The sequence below is a fragment of the Manis javanica genome, chromosome 4 (assembly GCF_040802235.1).
Source record: "Manis javanica isolate MJ-LG chromosome 4, MJ_LKY, whole genome shotgun sequence".
In the NCBI taxonomy this organism is placed as follows: Eukaryota; Metazoa; Chordata; class Mammalia; order Pholidota; family Manidae; genus Manis; species Manis javanica.
Window position 1 is genome coordinate 105,412,988 of NC_133159.1, and position 24,002 is coordinate 105,436,989.

The 24,002-nt window shown below is 44.8% G+C and overlaps 1 protein-coding gene and 1 long non-coding RNA gene across 3 annotated transcripts in view; one reads left to right on the forward strand and one right to left on the reverse strand.

Annotated features, from left to right (window-relative positions):
- Positions 1 to 1,183: 1,183 nt before the first annotated feature.
- Positions 1,184 to 21,753, reverse strand: LOC108390888 (uncharacterized). Its single transcript, XR_001851628.3, has 3 exons — positions 21,510 to 21,753; positions 20,480 to 20,616; positions 1,184 to 1,273 (listed from the first exon to the last, which is right to left on the reverse strand). It is a non-coding gene; the product is annotated as an uncharacterized lncRNA (long non-coding RNA).
- A 110-nt stretch (positions 21,754 to 21,863) lies between these two features.
- LOC140848960 (uncharacterized) overlaps positions 21,864 to 24,002 on the forward strand; it is a 72,952-nt gene continuing 70,813 nt past the window's right edge. For both annotated transcript variants that reach the window (XM_073234524.1, XM_073234522.1), the window contains exon 1: positions 21,864 to 22,154. The gene's annotated coding sequence lies outside the window, so the exon portion shown is untranslated. The remainder of the gene's footprint in view (positions 22,155 to 24,002) is intronic.

The window sequence follows — 24,002 nt, forward strand, 5'->3', positions numbered from 1 at the left end:
GCGTTTATACCCATCTTTATTCCCATGGTGGCAGATCAGTCACTAGAATCCCGTCCACTCAGAGAGAGTCTGCGTGCAGCAATCCAGTCTGTGCCTCTGGGCCCCACCACCCCGCAGCCATCTCAGCCTCTGTCCTCGGCGCTACCACTCCAGCCTCTGCTCTTCTGCAGCCCAGAGCACTAGGTGGAGCTCTCTATATAGAGTCAGTAGCAAGGTATTGCGCACATGTGTATAGTGCGCGAGTGGACCAGGGCCAGGTGAGAATCCTGGCCACAGGAACCTTCACTTTATCACACCACTTAAAACTGTTTTTCCTTTGCCCTGAATGTATGTATTCACCACTTAAAACTGTTTTTCCTTTGCCCTGAATGCAATACAAACTTGTATTTGCTCATGAGGCCCTTCATAATCTGGACCACATTAACCTCTCTCGTCTCTCTTCTTGCCACTCTCCTGCCTGGCTTCAGTCACACTGAATCATTTGCTATTTTGAAGATGTACCCTGCAGTGTCTCCCATTTGCACCTCTATGCCTCCTTCCTCCTCTGCCTGGCAAATTCTCCCCCAGTCTCTACCCAGCCAGCTGCTAGTCAGACTCCAGTTCTTAGGTCAGAGACTTTCAACCCTAGGAGGCATTCTGTGACCAGTCCTATTGTCAGGGCACCAAGTATTTTCCAGTGATACCACCATCACTCTCCACGGAAGTACCTGTTCATTTGTAGGTAACTGTCTTGCCAACGGGTTTCAGCCCCAGGCAAGTTTGCTATGGATTCAATGTGACCAAAGAAATGACAGTAAAACGTTCTTGGGGTGAAAAGGTTATATCCAATTTTATTTATTTCCACGGTGGCAGGTCAGTCACTAGAACCTCATTCACTCAGAGCGAGTCTGCGTGCAGCAAGCTGGTCTCTGCCTCTGGGCCTCTCTGCCCACACAGCCACCGTCTGGGCCTCTGTCCTCGGTGCTGCCGCCATTCCAGCCTCTGCTCTCCTGCAGCCTTGCAACCGTGCCACCATATTGTGCAGAGCACTGGGTGGAGCTCTTTATATAGAGTCAATAGCAACATATTGCCCACACGTGTGTAATGAGCTAGACGACCACGGCCACTTTGATTTTATCCACAGTAACCCCCACCAAAACAAGCTCCCAGACGGTGGCCACATCTTCTTTATTCAGCATTGGTCTTTGCCATAGTTGGGTTCCTCAGAAGCAGAGGCTGAGGTGAAGATTCTCCTGCCAGTGATTTATTCAGGGAGTACTTTCAGGTGAAGTATCTAAGAAGGAGGGAAACAGTAGGGTAAGGGGAAGTCAGCAGTGGGGCAGCTGAAGTAAAGCTTCATGCTGGGATCTTGACGCTACCACAGAGTTGTCCCACCGTGGGGCAAGGGGGCTAAGCTTTTATATCCACCCCAACAACTGCTTGTTGGCTGCTGGCTGCCCCCAGGAGTATGTGTGGGGTGGGGTGGGGCTGAACCTCGCAAGCATCACTGGAGGGTGTGCTTCCCACCTGCAGGTCTCCAGGAAGGGGTGTGTGAGTCCTAGTGGCTGGCAGATGGAGAGACCCTCCTGTTAACAGGGCTTTACTATATACCCCAGCAGTTGCAACCTATCCTGTCACCTCACATTCAGTAAATGTCTAGGGAATAAATGGCAACTTTTTTCTTCATCTATTTCTCATTTATTCCTGGCTTAAAATTTTTTCTAGTGAATTAAATCCCCTAATTTTTTTTAAAGCTTTCCAATTTGTTTCAACCTTTCCTGAACTCAAACCACTATACAGTGTTCCCAAACTTGGGTAACTCTAGTTTCTCACTTAATGTGTTTTGTTAAGTACTAAGCAAACAAGTGCATGAGTGTTAATATTTCTATGAGTTAATTAGCTGTCAAAGGCCTGACTGGTCTCCAGCTGGAATGTACCATCTTCTCAAATCAAGTAGGATTTGTGGGGAGCTTTCTTCATACAAGCAATTGTGGGTAAATTTGATTTTTAAATCATTTGTCTAGAACAAGTCATTCCAGAATATTTACATAAATCTTAGTTGGGGTTCTATCTAAATACGTCTGACAATTCTCCATAATTTGTATATGCATCATCCAGGCTTGGGGGCCCTTACCTAGTAGTGAGCTGTTGCCCAATCAGATAGCTCGACATTAGCAGCCCCTCCTGGGGGGCTAGGGAAACACCCGTGCAGGGAAGGAGAGTTATTCCCACAGGAAGGTTCCCTTTTGCCCAGGTGGGCTACAGCCCTGACTTTGTTCCTAAAGGCATTTTTTGTCTGGGAGAAGTTTCAGAAGTCTGTCTGAGACTTTTGGCCCAACCTTAAAGACAGAAACTAGGTCTTATTTATCTTTACATAAAAACTAATAATATTTCACACTCTGCTGTTTAAAAATACTTCTATATATAGTATCTCACTGACTCCTCAGTGAGCCAAGAATTATTATTCCCATTTTACATATGAAGAAAAACTTAGACATCTGGAGGTCAAATGACTCACCTAAGGTCACAGAGCTATTAAGTGGCAGAACTGCAGTTCAAACTTAGAATTGCTGATGGCAAATACGATGATCTTTTCAGAGCCTCCTGCATAACATGAAGCCTGGCGTGCCATATGCCCTCACTCGCTGTTTGTTGTGTTGAATTACCTATTTCTATTATTATTATTCATGTCCAATGCTCCCCTTCTTTTTTTTTATTGAAGTAACATTGATGTACAATCTTATATTGGTTTCAAGTATACAACACAGTGTTTCAGCAGTTACCCATATTATTAAACCCTCCCCCCTGCCCAGTGCAGTTACTATCTGTCAACATAGGAAGATGTTACAGAATCATTGGCTGTATTCTCCATGCTGTTCAACTATCCAGTGACCAATTTATATTATGGTTGAGAATTCTTGTGCCCCTTTATCCCCCCAACCCTTTCACAACACCCCCTCCCCCATAGTAACCACTTCAATTCCCGGTGTCTAGGCAGTGCTCCTCTTCTTTTGTGTAGATAACAAGCGGAGCATCATGGGCCAGTCTGTGTCAGCTATAGAATTGTGCTAATGAGGGTCAAGGTCATTGGTTCAGTTCTCAAAAGACCAGTTACCTTTATTGAAAAAAAGTAGCAATCTTAGTACCAGCAATACAGGCCACACTCCTAATCAGCCATTTTGCCTATGAGTGCTGTGCTCAACAGCAAGGAGGGGGCAAAGGAATTCTTAAAGAGCAGGACAAATCCATCTGATTCCACAGAGCATGGAAAAAAAGATCTTATTTTCATCTTTTCCCAGGAGAAAGGATAGAGAATCACTGGAGTAACCCATAGAAGGCTCTGCATCAGTATTCAGTGACTTAAGTGGATAGAGCCCCAAAAGGCTCTATGGAGGAGGGGATGAGCCAGGCACAAGAGGTACAAGGGCACAAGAGGAGATGACCAGCTTGGACATCCAGTCCAGTATATGTCAAGCCTTCAAAGAGAAAGTGACAGGGACATTTTTTGTTAGAGATACACTTGAAGACTTCGAAGAGTAGGAAAGTATGATGGTTTAAAATCTGGAACTCCAAACAAAACCTTCACCCAAGTTCACTGTTTCTATCCTTACAACTTAGCCTGTGGTGCCAACAAAGCACAAACGCTGTCAAACAAATGCTTGAAAACTGCAGAGCTCTTATTGCTAATAATGTTTCTACCATTCAGTTCAGTGAACATCGGCTGACAGGCCTGTTTTACGTCCACTACTCCATAAGGCCCTAAGAGTGGGATGCATGAAGTCTTTGCCCTTAAGTTATCGTCTAAGGAGTGACAGCTTTATAGTATACAACACAAATCAAGCAAAAGCTAGGTGCTAATTAGTGATGTGCTCTAGGAGATGACAGGGAAAGCTGACTGTGACCCGACTCCTTCGGGAAATCATCATGGGGGAGGACTGGACAAAACTTTGCAGGGTTGTTGGGATCTGAATCTGAAGGCAGAGGGGAGCAGAAAGACAATCCATCTTCTGAATCCAATGTGCCACAACGTTCTCTGGGCCCACTGTACTATGTCAGCCATTTCTGCAGCGAACAGCTTCAAGCAAGGGGAATCTGGTGGCGCGGGCAGCTTCATGCGCACTGAGCAGCACTTGCTTTCTGCTCCTGGCTTCCCTGCCCAGCAGGAGCCTGCTGAGCTGTTCCAATACACGTGCACGTGTGTGGAAGGTAACCCCCAACCAACAACCCTGATCAACAGGATGCAGAAGCGGACACACTAGTACTGCCCTCTTCCAGCCTTTAGGCTGCCAAGTCTGAAATGCATTGGACAAGGGCTCTTCAGAGGGTCCTCAGCAGGACTGAACTCTGTTGGGTGGGCCCCTGTGATGATCAGATCGACAAAATCATCATGGTTTTTCTTTCTTTCTGGTTTCATTGTTCATAGACCCCCAAATTCCCCAATACTATTCCTTAGCATCATTTCCCAAAATTAACCACCTGCATGCAAGCCCCTGTCTTGGAAAGAATCTGGACTACGGTTAAGAACGAGTTTGTTGCTTCTTCTCCACATCTCTGAGAAGCAGCCCTTCCAGGCAGGAGCAGTGTGATGCAATAGCATACAGGGTGTGCTGGTTCTCTCTACCGCACCTCCCAGGCCTCTGACCGGCTCTCCTTTTCTGGGTTAGTCCCACAGGGACTTCGCTTAGAGCCACCAGAGGTCCTCAGAGAGCTCCCTGGGGCCTGAGTGATGGGGACTCCCACCTCTGAGTGCTTCAGGACACTTCCCTGAGGGGAAAGCAGCCAAGCCCCATGTCCTCCCTTCCCCTCAGACAACTGTGAAAGCTGAAAGGGGTTCTTGTATTTCTGGGCCCAGGATCACGAGGAGAGAAGAAAGCTGAACCTCAGCCTGCCTACCATACCCTTTGTGAGACTCCTGGACATACCTCCATCTCCAAGTCCCCAGCTCTCCAGACTTGGGAAGAAAGACTGAGAACTTCCCAGGACCTCCAGCCCATCCCCAGACTGGCTCTTGCTCAGGCTGCAGTCAGGGTCGCCAGACCACTCAGCCCCATTGTCCCCAGGAGAAAGCGTGCTCAGAAGGGCCATCAGGCAGCTCACTCTTATCTTGGCAATAGGCCCATTTCTTTCTGAATGTAGACCATGTTGAGTTTTGTGCCCCACAAGTGAAGTGTGATAATAAGAACTTGGAGAGGATCTTACAGGGATATGAGTTTGAGAAACAGATCCAGGCTGAATTCCTAGAGGAGCAGGGATGATTTAACTTAGTGAAAAGGAAAGGTGTGCAGGGCTGCCGGCTGCCCCCGGGTCTCAGGCAGACTGACGCAGACCAGAGAAGAGGGGCATTGTACAAGAGACTGAGGTCAGGCAGAAAGTCCCCTTTGTAGGGACTGTGACTGTGAAGATCTTGAATTTGATGAGAAGATTGTCAAGGAGACTGAAGAGATGATAGTCATGAAACAGTGTTTCTGGTAACATTAAAGAGTTGAGCCGTTTCAGGATGAGGAAAGCCACACCCAGAGTCACTGGTGGTGGTGGGCTTCTTCCTCTCAGCAGTCTGTCTGGCCCTGAGCGCAGCCATTAGGTCTAAATTTGACCATGTGCACTTAAAGTTGCAAGAAAGTGCTCAGGAAAGGTGGGAGGGAGAGAGGATGGTGGGAAAGGAAAAGTGAAGGAAAGGCATCAATAGTTGCTGATGGGTCCACAGGTGGCCCACGGCCAGCAATCCTTACAAGGTCTGCTGGGGGCTTTAAGATGGAATCTGTCCAGGAAAGCAGTGCAGCGTGGGGTTAAGAACACTGGCCCTGGAGTCAGACCAAGGGTCCCAGCACTGTTTTGTACACACAGGCTGAGCCACCCTCACTCGACAGTTTCTCTCCAGCCTCAGCTTCATCTAGCACGGAAAACCCATGGGGACAGGGCCTTTGCCTTATTCACTGTAATATCCCTAGAGCCTCATAGTGCACCCAGTAATACATATTTGCTGAATTAATAATAAATCTATAAACTGGGAATAATGTTAACACTACTCCATAGACAACAAAACAGTAATAAAGGACACGGAAAGTAGAGTCAGACTCCCTTCACCTGAATTCAGACCCAGACACTTCTACCCCTTCCAGCACTGCGACTTTAGCAAGTTAATGAATTTCTCTATGTTCTCTGTACCTCAGTCTCCTCATCTGTTAAATGAGGATAATACTAGTATATCTTCCTCAACAGGTCATGATGCAGCTTAAAACAAGTTAATATATGTGAAATGTATAACAGTGCCTGGCTATATATTTGTTAGCTGTTATTATTGCTCTGAGGATTCATTAGTAAAATCCAGAAAAATGCCCACCATTTAGTGTTTTTTTTCTATCTGTTCCTGAATGACTCAACTCTCTTATGATGAAATGTGGTCAGATACTGTTAGTACATTTTTTTAAATATAAAAGTAGTTTTAAGCAGTTAGCTCATCATCTACCACACTGCAGTCTCTCACTAAATGTTGGGTGTGTTGCTGATGTTCTTGCTGTTAGTGTTACAAGAAAGTCATTCTGATCTTACCAGATCTGCAGGCTGATGATTAAGGCCAAAGGTTTATCCTCAGGGCCAACTTGGAACGGGAGCAGCAATAGCTCTGAAGAAAGATCCCCAGGAAACCTGATATTGGCACAGAATAGGATGCGAGCAGTGGGAGCTGGGAATGGAGCTAGCTGGTTGTAATGTTTAGCCGTGGGCTAGAATAAAAGACTTGAACAAGAGCAGAGCAGGAGAAAACAGTGACGTGAAGAAGCACAGACACTGGGTAGAACTTGTAACACTCAGGCCAATTTCTTCTTCTGTACAGTTTGTTACTCCCATTACTAGTCAGAAAGCCTGGTTCAATTCCTCAAGAAGTATTTACAAAATCTATACTATTTTTTTCAGCACTGTGTTTGGGCTTGGAAAATAGAAGAGCTGCATAAGGCAGACTTTACTCTTGGGTTTAAAATCTCTCACAGAGCAAATACATTAGACCAAAAACAAGATCATATAGGAATACATCCCAAAGTGGACAAAACAGGTAACTGCTACAGTAAGTTAAGACCAGGGAGACATGGATTCATTTGTTCATTCCTGCATACATTCACTGACTCATTATTTGGTAGACACTTACTGAGCCTCCACAGTGCTGAAGGCTGTAAGGGATAGGGAGCTTAGGAAGCTCTTGCCTGCCCTCAGGGAATCTGTATTTTAATGAGGAATTGGAGGTGATCTGTTTGAGAACAGCTCTAATAAGAGGGCAGAACATGATCATGCTTAAGAGGCTTGCTTGTTGTTAGCATTATCAGAGGCATTTAGTAGAGTAGTCTCATGGGGCTTTCTGAGGATGGTGAGACTTGATTTGATTTGAAGGCTTGGTGTGATCTAAACATATGGAAGCAGGGGATGGCATGCCAAGCAGAAATACACTAGTAGGAAACTCACTGAGAAGCAGAGATGAATATGGCTTTTATTTTATTGATTCATTAATGCACTGAACAAACATTTTTGGAAATATCTGTTATGTGCATGAAAGATAAATAACACATGCTTTCTTCAAACAGTTTGTAGTCTAATGGGAGAGGCCGACACAAAAAGAAAAGAGGTATATAGTATATGTATGTAACAATTGAGGTACATGTATGTAAAGCAGCATGCAGAAGGGTGTCATTCTCCTAGTTAATGGGGGGTATTCAATGGGTGACAAAGGAGCCAGGACATTGGGACAGGGATAACATGTGCAAAGGCTCTTTGGAAAGCACATTGGGTGACAGTGTATAAGGGCCAGAGGAGAGTGATGGGAACCAAGGTAGGCAGGTAGCGATCAGACCATCAAGGCACTTAGAGGACAGTCTATGGAATTTGGGATTTGGAGGACTGGGCAATCAGTGAAAGTCTTCAGGGGAAAGGATGCACCACACTCACATTTTGAAAAAATAATGATTAACAATGTCTACATTATTTAGGGCCAACTGTGGTTTATAAACCCCAACCTCACAATAACCTTTATCATCCCAGAGAGATGTGCAAACTTGCCCAAGGTCACTAAGTGGTAAGGAGCACAGAGGATTTCCTGTTTCTCAAGGCCAAACTCTTAACCCCCACACCGGTCTACCTCTCCGACTGCAGTGTGGGTGGATGGGGCGAGATGGGGAAGGGCTGGCATGGGAAGAGGCAGAGCTGAGTGAGACAGAATAAGACCAGAATTAAAGCAGTGGGGTGGCCGTATAGAGAAAGAGCCAGAGTCTAAAAATATTTAGGAAGGAAGCTCTGCTGGCCATTGTGATGGAGGAGATGCGGGGAGAGGAGGGGAGGAGGAACCGGCATGACTCCCAAGTTCCTGCCCCTGTGACGCGCACACATCTCACCTGCAGGGAGAGGGGCCACGGGAAGTGAGGCAGGCGGGCGCAGGGACAGCGGGTGCGGTAGCTGCGTGGGGGACAGGCCCAGCAGGAGCTCAGGAGCCCTGGCTGGGCCGGAGGAAGAGACTGGGAGGTCTGACAGGCTGCCTAGGATGAGTGGGGCTCATGCCATCCAGAGTGCCAAGCTGACAGGATGACCTATGGCCTTGAGTTTGAAGACAGTAAGGAGATGCTGAGGCCCTTTGACCAGGGAAGCAACACGGTCAGTAACAGTGTCTTAAATGTAAACCCTCACCCCAAATATCTAAGAACTAAGACAAAACTTTATCTCTAGCCCCCATTCCATTCTGTGGAGAAAACAGCATTCAATAAGGATAGATCAGCACCTCCATGCTCAGGGTCGAGACCAAGTTCTGTGGGGCTGAGCAAGCACTGGGGAAGGGACCTGGTCCCCGGCCATTGTCACCCTCCCTGCCAACACCCCTGAGACATGCTCGGTCCCGAGGTCTGCAGGCCTGTTCCATGAGGGTCCCAGCGATGTGCTCCTTGTCAGGACAGCAAGGGCTCTCCTGTGTGGGGTGGCGAACAGCCTCAGGAGTCCTAGCATGCCTCTCGTTTCTCTTGTCCCTCATACCACCCGGTGACTGAAAAGTAAAGGATGTAAAGAAAGGTTGGGAGATGAAATATTATCCTGCCACATAATAAGACTCATATTTGGGGAAAAGCAGTTTATAACATTGGGCAGGGTTTAATAAGGTGAGCAGAGGGGAGGAACAGGGAGACCAGTTAAGAAGCCACTGTGGGAGCAGGTGTTGTATGACTGTACAATCTGTGGTGGACTTTTACCTCCCCTTTGATTCTCACAGTGAAGGTCAGTTGCTCTTATTATTCCCATTTTACAGTTAAGACAACTGCGAGAAGTTAAACAAATTAGACAAAATACCTGACTAGCAAAGAGAAGAACTCAGGCTTAAAACCTTGGTTTTCTGATGAAAATCTTTGAGAAAAAAAGAATCCCTAGTGTGTTCATCACCCATACACATCCTGAAACCAGCTGCCCCTCCGGGAATAAAGTGCTCTAAACATCAGAATGTAAAGGGGCGCGTGGAGACTCTGTCTTGAGAGATGATCCCGCTGGGACAGAGGCGGAGCCGCCTTGGCTGTGGAGCCTTCCTGCGGCCTCAGAGGGGCCGTCCCACAGAGCTGTCCCAGCACTCAGCCCTCCGCGGGCTTGACGCTGGCTCTGGCAGCCACCCTCTGATCCATGCCCAACGGAACCCTGGTGCACGCTGTCAGAATCTGAGAGGCAGGTGCGGCTCCTCCTGACGCTTCCAGTAGGAACTTGTTCAGATGGCATATCCTCTCTAGGAACAGGTTTTCAAAGGAGGTGTTTATAATTTCTTGTCTGTAGTGGGAGCAAAGGGCTGGACTCGGGGGGTGGGAAGAGGAGGTACTGTTAGGGGAGGCAGAGAAAGAGACACCACCCTGGGCCGGAGCAGCACAGGTCAAAGGAGAGGGCGATCCTGGCTTCTGAAGATGAGAGGCTGGGGAAAGCGCCTGTGAAGGTAAAGGAAAGAAGGAAATGGGATGTGGTAGGTGGAGCCCCTTCTACAGCCAGCACCAGAAGACACTTCTATTTCCCCACAGGATGGCTGGTATTCAAGGCTCGCTGGCCCCACCTTCATCCTCTGCCAAGACCTGGACTTGAGCCAGGCCGCTGCTCCCGGTCCCCACCCCCGCCTCTCCCACAGCACCTTCTCTCTCTGCCCTTTCCTACCCCTTCACATCCCCTCACCGGGTGGCCCTTCCTGGATCACCCTCTCCCCTTTGCTCTAATCTCACTGATCAGCATCAAATTTAAATACCAAATGCCTCAGGAGTTTGACCTGAATCTCCAGCCCCAGTGGTTCCCACTGCCTGCACCAATGGTTCTCAGACTCTGGCCTGCATGAGAATTACCTGGAAGACGTTTACCTGGCTGGGACCCCCAGTTTCTGACTCAGAAGGCCGGGTTGGGCCTGAGAATTTACACTGCTAACAAATTCCTCAGTGGTGCTGATGCTGTGGTCTGAGAACCTGATCCGTATCCTTCATTTGACTTTCATCACGCACTGTCCTGTTTTGATACTGAATCGAGTGTGTGTATCCTGGTTCCCAGGTCAAAACTGAACACTTCAAAGGCAGTGATGTGGTAAGTACTTGACTGCATCCCCCACAGAACCTGGATGGCCTGTGCAGAGCAGGGACCCAAACTCAGTGTAATTTATTCATTGGTGTGAAGGGTTAGTATTGCTTTTAGTTAAAATTATGAAATAGGCAGTTTGCCCACAGGAAGCTCCCGCTTTCCTCTCCTCTCCTCTACCAATTCTGGTGCCACTTACTCTTCTTCTTCCAAGCTGCTGACTGGCCCCTGCTAAAAACATACGCCCACCCTAACAACCTGGAGTTCTCTTGTCCACCCCTCAGACTTTTATAGGCAATTCTTATAAGAAGCTTGGTTGAGAAGGAAAGAAGTGAGGTGAGGCAATAGCTTGAGGGGGTTACAGGCCCAGGAGGTGTTTTGTTTTATTTTTTTAAAATGAGGGAAACTTGAGCTTATTTGAACACTGATGGAAAGAGCCCACAGAGCAGGAGGGGTGGTAGCCTGGAAAGAGGCGCAGTGATAGAGGGAGGGCTTTGAGAAGCAGGGTGGGTTGGATCCAGAGATAGGCCGGGGGAGGGTTAGTTTAGACAGGAGCAGGACACCTCTCCCATTGCACGAGGAAAAAGGAAAGAATGCTTTCAGATGCAGGAACAATGAGGCTTTAGACTCTAGGTGAGTTCCAGCTCTGACATCTTTTGATTCCATGAAATTAAATCACTATGGTGTCAATGGCTTAATGTGTCACCTCTACTTGGCAAAGCTTTAACCCAAAGAAATGAATCCTCCATGAGAGACGAGCCCATAGCCACGAGTGGGGCAGTGCGGCCTTCATAGTGGCCTCAAATACCCACCATCCTGCTACACAAAGTAGAATTTCAAAAACAGGATGGACACAGCCAACTATGACAATGTAAGGTCTACAGTAAGGTCACAGTGCCAATAAGGAAGGGCCAGAACCAGATTTACAGCTCTTCACCTGACCCCAGCAGCCATCTAGTCCACCCATCCATACTCATTCTTTCTCCAACCACCTAAAATTGCAAGAAAGTTGGGGAAGTGTTAAGGACAGCTTCTCTCTAGCCCTTGCAATGTAGACTTGAGATGCCATGTTCCATCCCAGGTCCCCACAGCTCCAGTCCATCTGTGGGACTTCGAGAAACACCTGAGGGGATAGGAATAATAGCAGCAATAATGACAAGTTATCAAATGCCTCCTCAATTAAATTAGCATGCAAAGTGCCTGCTACATTGTACCAACACCTGGATCATCAGAAGAGGTCAATAAATATAAGTTGTTATCATTACCTACCTCCTCCTACTACTTAGCATCATCCTGTCACTGTGTGCTCAGGTACCATGTTATGTATTTACATATTTTTTAAGTATATGTTTTTCCTAATTATAAAAGTAATACCCAGTGTTCAAAAGTTCTAATGAGAAATGCACAACCTAAGAAGTGGAAAGCACTGGATTCAGACTGCCTGTATTTACATTATGGCTCTACTGATACTGTGGGATTATGGACATGTTATTTAACTCTTCTGTGGCCCAGTTTCCTCATTTGTTAAATAAGGGCAGTAATACTTCTTCTTTCATAGGGTTCTTGGGAAATTTAAATAAGGTGGTACATACATAAAGCACTGAGCACAGTGCTTGACACATAGTAAACAGTCAGTATAAGGTGGTTATTATTGATATTATAAATATTGCTGTTTTATAAAAAAGGTTCCCCACAATTCATATCTCATAAGCAATCAATAGTGAGAGCTCTTTGCATGTTTTTTCAGGTTTTTTTCTATCTATATCTATGTCTCTCTATCTTTCAATATAAGATAGGATCCAGAATATGTATACTATTTCACATTTCTTTGTTCACTTGATAAGTATCACGAATGATTCTCAAAACAACCCTACACAGTACATATTGACACAGCATTTTCTATATAAATGGATATTTGATGTATCCTCTCTGAAGGTGGTATCTTCACATCCCAAAGATTCAAAGGAAACCTCTGTAGGCTGAAGTATAAAGCATTGGTCAGCAACCTTTTTCTGCAAAGGGCCAGACAAAAATAGTTCAGGCATTGCAGACTGTATGGTTTCTGCTGCAACTACTCAACTGAGTGGCTATAGTGTGAAAGCAACTGTAGACAATACATGAGGAAATGAGGGTGGCTGTTCCAATAACACTTTATTTATGGAGACCAAATTTGAATTTCATATAATTTTCACATGTCATGAAATATTAATCTTCTTTTTGTCTTTTTCCAGCCATTATTTAAAGATGTAAAACCCATTCTTAGACTGCAGGGAGGTCTGTACAAAAATGCAGCAGGTCAGATTCGGCTCCCAGGCCATAGGGAACAAGCTAGCCTGCCATTCTGGAGCCTGCCTGAGAATTAGAGAGGCAGCGAAGTGCACAAGTAATATCTTAATAGAATCTCCTGGCCTTCTCAGCAGGAAGTACCTTTTCCTCTGCTTGAAATGTGTTATTTTACCAAATCTGCTAAAATTATGCTCAAGGTTTAGATCACATGCCACGTCCTCTGTGAAACCTTCCCCAAATTTCCCTGAAGAAATAAATGTTGTTCTTACCTCAGGTTCTCTTAGCACTTCTTTTACAGTATGCATACTATACTTCCTTCCCCTACCAGAATCCCTATAAGGCCTCAAACTCCCTGTGAATCCAATTTGTTTGGTGTACATGCAGAACTGTGAAGGTGCTTTGCCCCTGACAAAAGTTAACTGTTACTGAGCTTTGCTCTCACTCTGGTGGGTACAAGAAAAAGACACCATTAGGACTAGCCTACGGGGTGGGTGGAGAAAAAGGGGGTTACTGAGGATCAGGAACATTAAGGAACCTATATTCAGGCAGCCTCCACCAAGCTAGAGCCATGATGTCCAAAGCTGACAGCCAAGGAGCTCTCTTTCTCCCTCTCTCTCCCTCTCCCCATCTCTCTCTCTCAAGCCACATGGACTCTCATCTCTACCTCTCTGAATAGGTTGATTTCATTACTTTTTTTTTTTCTTAATCTCAGCAGTCTCTCAATTCAAGAGCTAATAGAAATCAACTACCTTCTATGAGTCCTAATTTTAAATTTCTGGGAGAGAGAATCTTGCTGGCCAAGAGAACTGGTTGCATGGTATGAATGTAAGAGCCAAAGCTTATTTGGGTGGTAGTCTGGGGGTTATTCTCCAAGAACCGAGGGAATGTGTTGAGCTCACACCTCAAAATGCCTGTAATCCTTGCTGGCTTCATTTGTCTCATGATGGCTTGTGTTGTGGTAACTTGCATGCATATCTCTCTAGATGGTGTGTGCCTTTAGAACAGGGACAGAGTCTACTCATTTTGGTGTCTCCAAAAGGTCCTACACAGAGCTTTGTACACAACAGATAATAGGAAATGCTTATTAAATTACATTGAAAACACCACCTCCTATTCAGTCTTTAATGCATCTTTCATCGTTATGAAAGATACACATTCCATTGCTGGGCAAAAGATACGCAGCATAAATAAATTTATTTTTCCTGGCTTCAGTATTTTATTTTCTTAAATTGTCTTTAGCTCAAATCATTGCATTATCTCCACTGCAAGCTTCCAGAGGTCAAATAACCTCAGGTCCAGATGTACTATGAATGTAACTATAATAGTTTCAGAGCAATTATCCCCTTCCTGCTCTGCAGGGCAGAACAACTCGAACCCTGGAGGAGAGCTAGTAAGAAATCCTTTTACATGTACCCCTCTCCGAGTCAGCCCAAAGTGAACTCAAGGCCACTTCGAGCAGAGAATTATTTAGCTGTGGAGAGCGGTGTAGGGAGCTGCTGCCTATGCTAGCTTCTAGGCCAGCCTGGGAATGGCTGAGTGCCCCAGATCACACCTGAATGCCTCTGCCCATTAACCAAAGCCGAGAAGGCTCAGCCTCTGCAGCTGCCAAGGTCAGTCAGGAGACGCAGTCCTTTCCTGGCTTCCTCTGTGCCTGCTGGAGACTTTCTCTCCACCGTTTATTACATCTTCTCTGATCCGCTCCCTTGGGGGAGAAGTTGGCTCATTGTTTACCAAAACCAGTTGTTCCCACTGGTAACTCGGTGCCTCTTTCTGCTCTGATGAGCTGCGAGCTTAATGGCTTCACGCGGAAGCAGGTATCGGGAGGGGCCTTACAGACAGTGCCCAGGACAAGTTTGTGCCTTCCTTGTCTTGGCCGACAGGACTCCTGAGGCTTTTCTCCAGGTCTCTAAGCTCCCTTCCACATCCTGATTAGAAGACGGGGAGATAGGACAAAGTGGCAAATATAACAGTTGCATTATTGCACACAGGCTTTGTTCATAATAGACAGTCTATGAACAGTGTCTTTCACAACAATTAGAGCTTTTTCAGAAAGTTACTTGGGAAAAAAAATCTAAGTAACTGTGCTTAAAAAATTGTTGTGTTAAGGCCTTGGAGTATTTAATCTGTTGGCCACTTCCAGAATGGTTTTTCTCTCAACCAGCTCACATAGGAGCCCATTCTTCTGACTTACTATAGTTTAAAAGAATAAACAAGCTGTATTATTTTATACTGATGGTGAGGGGAATTTCTATTTCTCACTACAGTGATGGTCTCTTTTCACCTGCCATCTCTCACTGGAGTTCAATAATTCAAATCTCCTGTTAATACATACTTTTAAACTTAGCTGTGTTCCCTTAAAACATTATCTTGTCTGTAAAACTTGGAGTTCTGTATTTTTCCCCATCTCTTGAAGTTTAGGGGAAAGCATATTACAGCTTGTAGATTACCTGGACACCTTGTTCTTCCTTCTTCAGGGTTAGTAGCCTTTGCCCACTTAATGCTCTTTATTGACCTGAAGCTTGGTTGAGAAAATAAGATGAAATTTAAACCAATAATATTTTAGTTCTAAAACCAGTGCTTTTCTCAGATGCTTGACCTCTACCTTGGATTACTTTGAGGGATCTTTTCAAGTAGTGTTTTCCAGTGATAACGTCATTTTTCTAAGATGGTCTGTATGTAAAATATTTTCTTTGAGTGTTTATATTTCCAGACTAACAGTTCTAGTGGGAAGCTAATAAAGGTTGTCCTTTCAATTACCTGTGGTTCAGAAAAATCAATGGCAAGATAGGCAATATAAAAGAGCGGTAAAACAGCTGGTGTTGGCAAAACTGGACAGCTACATGTAAGAGAATGAAACTGGATCATTGTCTAACCTCATAAACAAAAGTAAATTTGAAATGGATCAAAGACCTGAATATAAGTCATGAAACCATAAAACTCTTAGAAAAAAACAGGCAAAAATATCTTGGATATAAACATGAGCAACTTCTTCATGAACATATCTCCCTAGGCAAGGGAAACAAAAGAAAAAATGAACAAGTGGGACTATATCAAGCTGAAAAGCTTCTGTACAGCAAAGGACACCACCAATGGAATAAAAAGGCATCCTACAGTATGGGAGACTATATTCATAAACGACAGATCCGATAAAGGGTTGACATCCAAAATATATAAAGAGCTCATGCATCTCAACAAACAAAAAGCAAATAATCCAATAAAAAAATGGGCAGAGAGGCTGAACAGACAGTTCTCCAAAGAAGAAATTCAGATGGCCAATAGACACATGAAAAGATGCTCCACATCGCTAATCATCAGAGAAATGCAAATTAAAACCACAATGAGATATCACCTCACACCAGTTAGGATGGCCACCATTCAAAAGACAAACAACAACAAATGTTGGTGAGGTTGTGGAGAAAAGGGAACCATCCTACACTGCTGGTGGGAATGTAAATTAGTTCAACCATTGTGGAAAGCAGTATGGAGGTTCCTCAAAAAACTCAAAATAGAAATACTATTTGACCCAGGAATTCCACTTCTAGAATTTGCCCTAAGAATGCAGCAGCCCAGTTTGAAAAAGACATATACATCCCTATGTTTATTGCAGCACTGTTTACAATAGCCAAGAAATGGAAGCAACCTAAGTGTCCATCAGTAGATGAATGGATAAAGAAGATGTGGTACATATACACAATGGAATATTATTCAGCCACAAGAAGAAAACAAATCCTACCATTTGCAACAACACGGATGGAGCTAGAGGGTATTATGCTCAGTGAAATAAGCCAGGTGGAGAAAGACAAGTATCAAATGATTTCATTAATCTGTTGAGTATAAGAACAAAGAAAAAACTGAAGGAGCAAAACAGCAGCAGACTCACAGAACCCAAGAATGGACTAACAGTTACCAAAGGGAAAGGAACTGGGGAGGATGGGTGGGAAGCGGGGGATAAGGGAGGGAAAAAAGAAAGGGGGCCTTATGATTAGAATGTATAATGTGGGGGGGGTACATGGGGAGGGCTGTGCAATACAGAGAAGACAAGTAGTGATTCTACAGCATCTTACTACGCTGATGGACAGTGACTGTAATGGGGTTTGTGGAGGGGACTTGGTGATGGGGGGAGCCTAGTAAACATAATGTCTTTCATATAATTGTAGATTAATGGTACCAAAATAAAGAAAAAAAAGGGAGACCTACACATAAAGAAAAGACTGAAAGTAAATCTATATAATGTATTTTGCAGTTTTATGCTGAGATTATTGGTTGATTTTCCTCTGTTTACTTTTTGGTGGTATCATATTTTATCAATGGGAATATTTTACTTTAATGATGGAAATAAAAGTTTTTGAAAGAAAGAAAAAAAAGGAGCAGTAAATAGCAGGGGCTTTGGTTCAAATAGAACCAGATTTGGGTCCCTTATATTTATGAGCTGTGTGACCTTGGGCAAAGCACTTAATCTTACCAAGTCTGTAAAATGAGAACAAATTTAACATCTAACATTTGTTGACAACCTTTTATGTGCTGGGCACTATGCTAATTATGTCACATGCATTCATTATCTGATTTCACACTCAAAATAATCCCCTGAGGAAGGTACTATTACTATCCTCATTTTATAAATGAAGAAACTGAAACTCAGAAAGGTTGAGTAATTCGTCCAAAATCACAAAGGGGCAGAGCCTGTGACCCAATACCATGTCTGTCTTGCTCAAGAGCCACAAACCTAAACACCACATTATGTAGTGTCTCTGTAGCAGCACTCTTCTTGTAGGGCAAGTCGTGAAAATTAAATGAGCCAAGACATGTAAAGACCATGCCTAGCACTTAGTACTCTTTTTCTTATTACATGTTATTACATATTACCAGCGAAACTTTGTATAGCACTTCATTGTTTAAAAAGTCCATTAACATAGTAACATAAAAGTATCATGAAATTGTAGCTCTGAAAGGTTAAAAGACATGGCCAAAGTCATTTAGCTTTGGGTGCACTGATTTCAGAACTCAGATCTTTTAATTTCAGAACCCAGTAACTTCACCCTGCCTTTTAATCATTGAGGGGTGGCTGTATTTTTATATAATTTATTGAATTTATTATTAGAAAAGGTAGCTATTTTCAGATCAGGTAAGTTCACTCTTGTCTGCCTTTAAATTTCTGCTTTATCTTGGTAAATCTTGAAACTTGTTTCTCGATTTTCTGCTTGACTCTCTCCTTTGTGTCAGCCAACTCATCTTCCAGATATGTGGAGGAAAAAGAAGCCCCTTTTGTCTGACTCCCACATTTTTCCCCACGGTTACATATATACAGGTAGAGAGACACCAACTTGTGAATGGGCTGGGTTTTTTAACATTAATTTGTAAGTTGGTTGATTGGGAAGCTGAGCGTTTTCTCTCATAAAAACCATATTTAAATGGAACCTAAGCCCCATAATAACTCCATATCAAAGCATGTGCCAGATTCAGAGAAATAAGGAGAGAGAGTGTGGAGGGAGATGAAGTAAGGACCCTTCTTTAATTCCAGGCTTGCTCAGGTAATGCTTCAAGCTCTTTGCCTTTAGTATTTCTTCACCTTCTCACAGTTTATGTCATCTCTTAATGCCTCTGATCTTCTCTTGCTCTGTGCAACTCCTAAAATAGGCCTGCCTTACACCAAGTGTCTTTTAGATTTCAAAGCTATATACCTGCTCCCCCTAGTCTTTCCACCTTTCCCTCTAATCAAATGGCTATTTGAAATGAAGTGGTGCTTGGGGGGAAGTACCCTAGTGAAATAATTCACACTAAAGTATGAGAGGCTGATTCTCCTTATCTCATCTAGAAGTGTTTGCTTTTTAAAAAGATTATGAATTTTGCAAGTGGATTTGTTACTAAATTCTAGCAGTGAAACAAAATAGAGAGAAAAATAGCTATTATGTAGGAGGTATTTTGGAAGAGGTATGTCATAAAAATATGGGTTGACCAGCCCACCAGGAGTCTTTCTTGATCTAGCCCTTTGTGCCACCACCTTCTCTGGTACTCATATGCACACAGGTACCCAAACACACATCTCATTGGCTACCTTAGCTTCTAAATCCTTTCCTCATCAACTGGATAATTACTCAAATAATAGCATTTCAGAACTGGGGAGGTTCTGCCATTAGCTAATGTCATTAGCTCATTTTATAATTGAGGAAACAAAGCTCAGACAGAAGGGCCTAAGTCACCCAGGCAAGCAGGAGAACCAGTGCTGGAATCTAAGTCTTCTGCCCATGAATCTAGGGCATTTTCTTTTACACTCCATGCTTGGCATTCAGAAGTCTGGTAAGATAAACTTAGAAACACTCATGCATTGACCTTGTTCCCTTACGCATGTGGATCTTCTCTCTCTTTGAAGATGGCAAGTGGAAGCCATTAGTACCAGAGGTAAGATAGTCCAACCAGGTGTTCCTACCAACATGTCCTGACCCAGAAGCTGGGGATTTTCTGTCCTTGGCTAGGTAGGACTGTGGAGGAATTGGAAAACTGGGGCTGTTTGAGGGCCCTGGCACATGCTTTATTTGTTAGTTACTCATGGAGATGCCCTGCGAAGCTGTTAGGATTGTTATTGCTTCTCTCCTCTTATTGCTTCTTTTGTTGAACATTTAGATTGTCACTCTAATAATTGGAACCGCTCTTCACTCCCTTGTCAGTAGAGCACAGGAGTGGTATCATGCTGTCTGGAGAGGCAGGCTGCCTGGGGCCTTATCCAGCCAGCACTTTCTGGCTTAGCGAATTTAGCATGTACTGAATCTCTGTACCTCAGCTTCTTCACCTAGAAAATGGGAGCAGGAATAGTTTATACCTTATGGGGCTGTTTAATGTATATACATGCTTAATAAATGTTAGATGTTGTCATCATTATCAACACCTTGTAGGTGTTTTTCCTTTGCTTTTCTAATTTTTTTCGGGAAGGGAAGGCTTCCTGGTCTTAGCTACCTTCCTGCCTTGCTAGGCAATCTATAAATTGTGCAGTCATTAAAGGTTAAGTTGACCCTTTATGCAATTCTTGTCTGGGAGGCCTCATTGTGTATAGTGAGTCACCACCACTTAGAAGTCGACAGTGAGTCAGTAACCACTAAGGGGAGGTCAGAAGGTCTCCTGGCTCCAAGTGAGAGGATCCAAATTCAGCCCTTGAGGTGCAGAAAGCAGCAGTGCCCTTGTATGGCTGAGTGAATTTGAGGTACTATGGAGAACGTGGGCTATTCTGGTCAGAGGGCATAAAGAGGTGGGTAAATACTGTGGCTTCAGAATCACACAGACCTGAGTCTGATTTCAGCTGGGCCTCTATTTGCTGTGTGACCTCCAGCAAGTTAATTAACTTCTCTGTGCCTCTTTTTTTTTTTTATCATCTGTAAATGCAGATGATCATAATAGAAATGACTTCATGGCATAAATGCTTGGGAAAATGCTGAGAATCAAGTAAACACTCAATCAAAAGTAATTCTTAAAGTCATTATCATCATGAATAGAAATCAGGACAGACAGCTCCAGAGATCAGCTATAATAGAGAAGCAAACTAAGGGGAAAAGGTAGCAGGAACAAGGATGTGTGAGTTTAGGTAGTGACAAGCTATTCAGCTAGTATTAAATGTAAGAAGTCGTAATTTATTCCTTACTGTACCCCTACGAAGGAATGAATGATGTGTACTCACATAATTTGCATTTTGTAAAGGAAGATTCTGAGGCATTGAGTATAAGCAACCTTCTTACAAAAACGAGATGTGGTCTAGCTCCTCTTCGAGCTGAGCTTCCATTCAGATCCTGATGGTAGAGGGCTAGCCACCCTGACCTAGGCAGAGAAGAGCTTGTCAGGTCTGTGACTCTACAGTGCACTGACATATGAACGTCACATAACCACCTATGGTTCTTCGTGATCTCAGGCAGCCCTCCTGATTTCATGCCATCTGCAAAAGGGCACCTTCCTGCTCACGCTTTATGCCCCCTCTGCTGCCTCATTCACTCTGCGTGCCCGCTATCTGGGCTTCCATTTTTATTCTTCCTTTTTAATGCAGTGTTTTGTTTCTCTCTTTCTCTTTCTTCCTTTACACCCCCATCTCCCTCCTCCCTCCACACCTATCAAATTCCAGCTTGCTTCTTGCCGTATTCATTATTATCCTACCTCATTCCCCCTCATTCCTAGAAAACAGCTCACAGAGGCTCACCCTCCCCCTTCCAACTCACAGTGCCCACCCTCCATGAATTCCAGCAGCCTGGCAATCAGTAACTTTAGCATCACACGGCACAGCTCTCAGAGTTTACGCTACTTGTTACTACGCTCCTTGCTACTGCTCTCCAGGGTTTCTGCTTTAAAAAAATCCACTTCAAAAATATCGTTGGTACAAGTTGAACCCACAGTTAAGTTTACTGACACATTAACACATTTCATGGTTTTATTTAATTAGTAGGTCTATGCTCAATTATGCAGTGAAGAAAGACTAGATCCCTAAGAGACACATTTATTTTCTACCATAAAGAAGAAAACCACCTAAACATTCAACAGAAACCCCAGCCCTGAGTCCACCCACTCCCTTATCTCCCCACTCCTCCCACCCCAAGCTGATGGGACACTGCGTTTTCCTTTGTGGAGTCATTTACTTCACTCTTCCTGGAGCTCAGACCGCTTCCCAGTGTGTGCGTGCATGCACACGTGTGTGGCCACTGCTGTTTTTGCAAAGGGCTTACCTCTCTTCTGCCATTTTACCAGGACACAGGAGGCAGCTCTCCCTCTCTCCCTCTCTTTCTCTCCCTGCCCCCAACTCAGCCTGGGCTTTTTCCTGTCTCTTAACTCCACCAGTGCAGCAGCAACTAGCTGAGCTGCTTGCGTGCGTGCGTGCTTGCGCGTGTGTGTGTGTGTGTGTGTGTGTGTGTGTGTGTGTGTGTGTGCATGTGCAGCTAGGCCAAGCCTTCAAGTCTGCCTGTCATTGGAGAGTTTTAGTTCGCATTCAGAAGAAAGGAGGGGAGACAAGAGGGGAGGAGGAAAAGTGGAGGGGGGCGGAGTGGGGGGGCACGGAGAAGGGAGGGAGAATGTCTTGTTTGTGGCTTGTCAGCAATTGCTTGAGACAAGCTTCCATGTGTGAAAGCTACTTGGCATGAATGCCTGGGCCGTACCAAGTGTCACCGCAGCAAGAGGGGGAGTCAGAAGAAAAACAGATCAGACCAGAGCAGACAATAGGCCCCTAAAGTGTTCCCCCTAAGTTGCTTTGATGTTGTCCTAGTGTCTTGATACAAGGAGGCCAGGGATTGCAGGAAAAGGGTCTTTTTTGTCTTCATTCACTTTCCCCCCTCAGTTTCTGAAATGATTCTCCAGAATTTCTCCTCATAAAAAAGGTAAGAGCCCTAACGATTCCTTCTCCTGGGGCAGGCTTGTTCGCCCGTGCCGGGAAGTGGGGTTCTCGTTCCTACGCCGCCCGGGAGGAGCGCTGGGGTCCTGCGATTGGAACTCCGCCTGGTCCCTGGAAGTCTTTCCCGGCGCTCGGCGCTGGGGATGGCCCCTGTTTCTCGGGAACCCCAGTAACACGATCTGTGCCTCTGGGTTGGTGGGGGAGAAGGGGTGGATGGAGATGGGCGGGAAGAAGGTGTGAGGGCGGAGGGTGTGAGGGGAAGAAGAGAGAGAGAGAGAGAGAGAGAGAGAGAGAGAGAGAGAGAGAGAGAGAGGAGCCTGAAAGAGGGGGCGAGAAGGGCAGAGCCCTGGTGTTGAGCAGCCCCAGCCCGGAGCCCGAGGAGGCCTTGCAAGCTTGGAGCCGAGCGCGTCGGGCTGAGCGAGGGCTGCCTGGGGCTCTGCTGAGCGCCTGCAGAGATTGCGTCGCGCTTTGTGTGTGCGTGTGCCCCTGGGTCTGTGCGTGTGTGTGAGTGAGTGAGTGAGTGTGTGTGTGTGTGTGTGTGTGTGTGTGGACTTCCCATACACTGCCCTGGAATACCTCGTGTACAGGAGAGGTACCCCGATCCTCGTCACCCGGGCCCAGACTCTCCGCGGGAGAGCGGCGTGGCGGACAGGAAGGGAGAGCAGAACTCTGCCGCCACACAAGCCAGAAAACTTTTCCAGTCTCAGGGATTTCTCTGGTGGCAGATACTGTAAAGGAGTTGTGGGGCACCTTGTGCCTCAGTCTCCCCATCTGCGAAATCCAGAGAGCTGGTCGGGAAGGCTGCACGCCTTCCAGGGATTTGGTGAAGCAGAATAGATCATTACATCTAAGAGGCGTGGAGAAATCTTCAAGATAGAAATGCTGTGGAATCACAAAGTAGAAGGGTTATCATTATTCTTGATTATCATCGTCATGATAATAAAAACCATCATCAAAGACACCCCTAGACAAATAGACCCGGGAACGCAGATCAAATATCCGAGTATTTCTAAGGAAACAAAAAGCCTTTTTCCACCTGTTGGCTTCTGTCCTTTTCTCTTGTGTCTTTTTGTTAGATTTATTGGGCTATTTGTACAGAGAACGGGGTGGGAGGCGCTGGGCTTTTCCCTTCCCTCCTCCCTTGTACATATTTTTTATTCTTAAAGACAGTCAATGTAAGATGTTTGAAGAGAAAATATGCCTGCTGTCGTTCATTTAAGATCTGTGTTTTCTGGTTGCTGGCAGGGTACGCAGACACATCGGTAAACCCTACCTTGGAGGTTAAAGATTTTTACTGTGTCTTTTAGAGACTAAATGAGATTTATTTGCAGTTTATCAGAGAATAAATTTCACTGAGTTTGTGAGACTAAGGATGTGAAGGCTGTTTACTGATGGTTTTGTGGATAAAACCTTTGGCTTTTTGAAGTGACATTTGGAGAGATGGGAGTAAAAGGCTAAAATCAGTGCCTAATATTCATCTTTAAATTTCTTTAAAGAAAAACTGCATCTGCTTGTTTTCTTCAATTGTGGATATCCTTTCTTCTCTTCTTATCTGGTGATGGTTTGAAAGCTCTCAGTTGTGGCTCTCTTTGAATTCTCTGGGGGAAATTTCACTCTCTTACCTAATCCTAAGCTTTCTGTGACTCTGCTACTTGTCCAGAAAAATCTGTGAAAGTCTGGGAGGCTCTGCCTCCTTTCATTCTCACTGCAAATGTTTATCAGACTGACTCCCTGTGATAGCTAGAGATGTAAGCAAAGGGCCAGTCCTGGTTGAGAATATTTATGTTCTTACTATAGAGGCCTGGAGAACCTGACTTCTGGTGCAGGAAAGTAT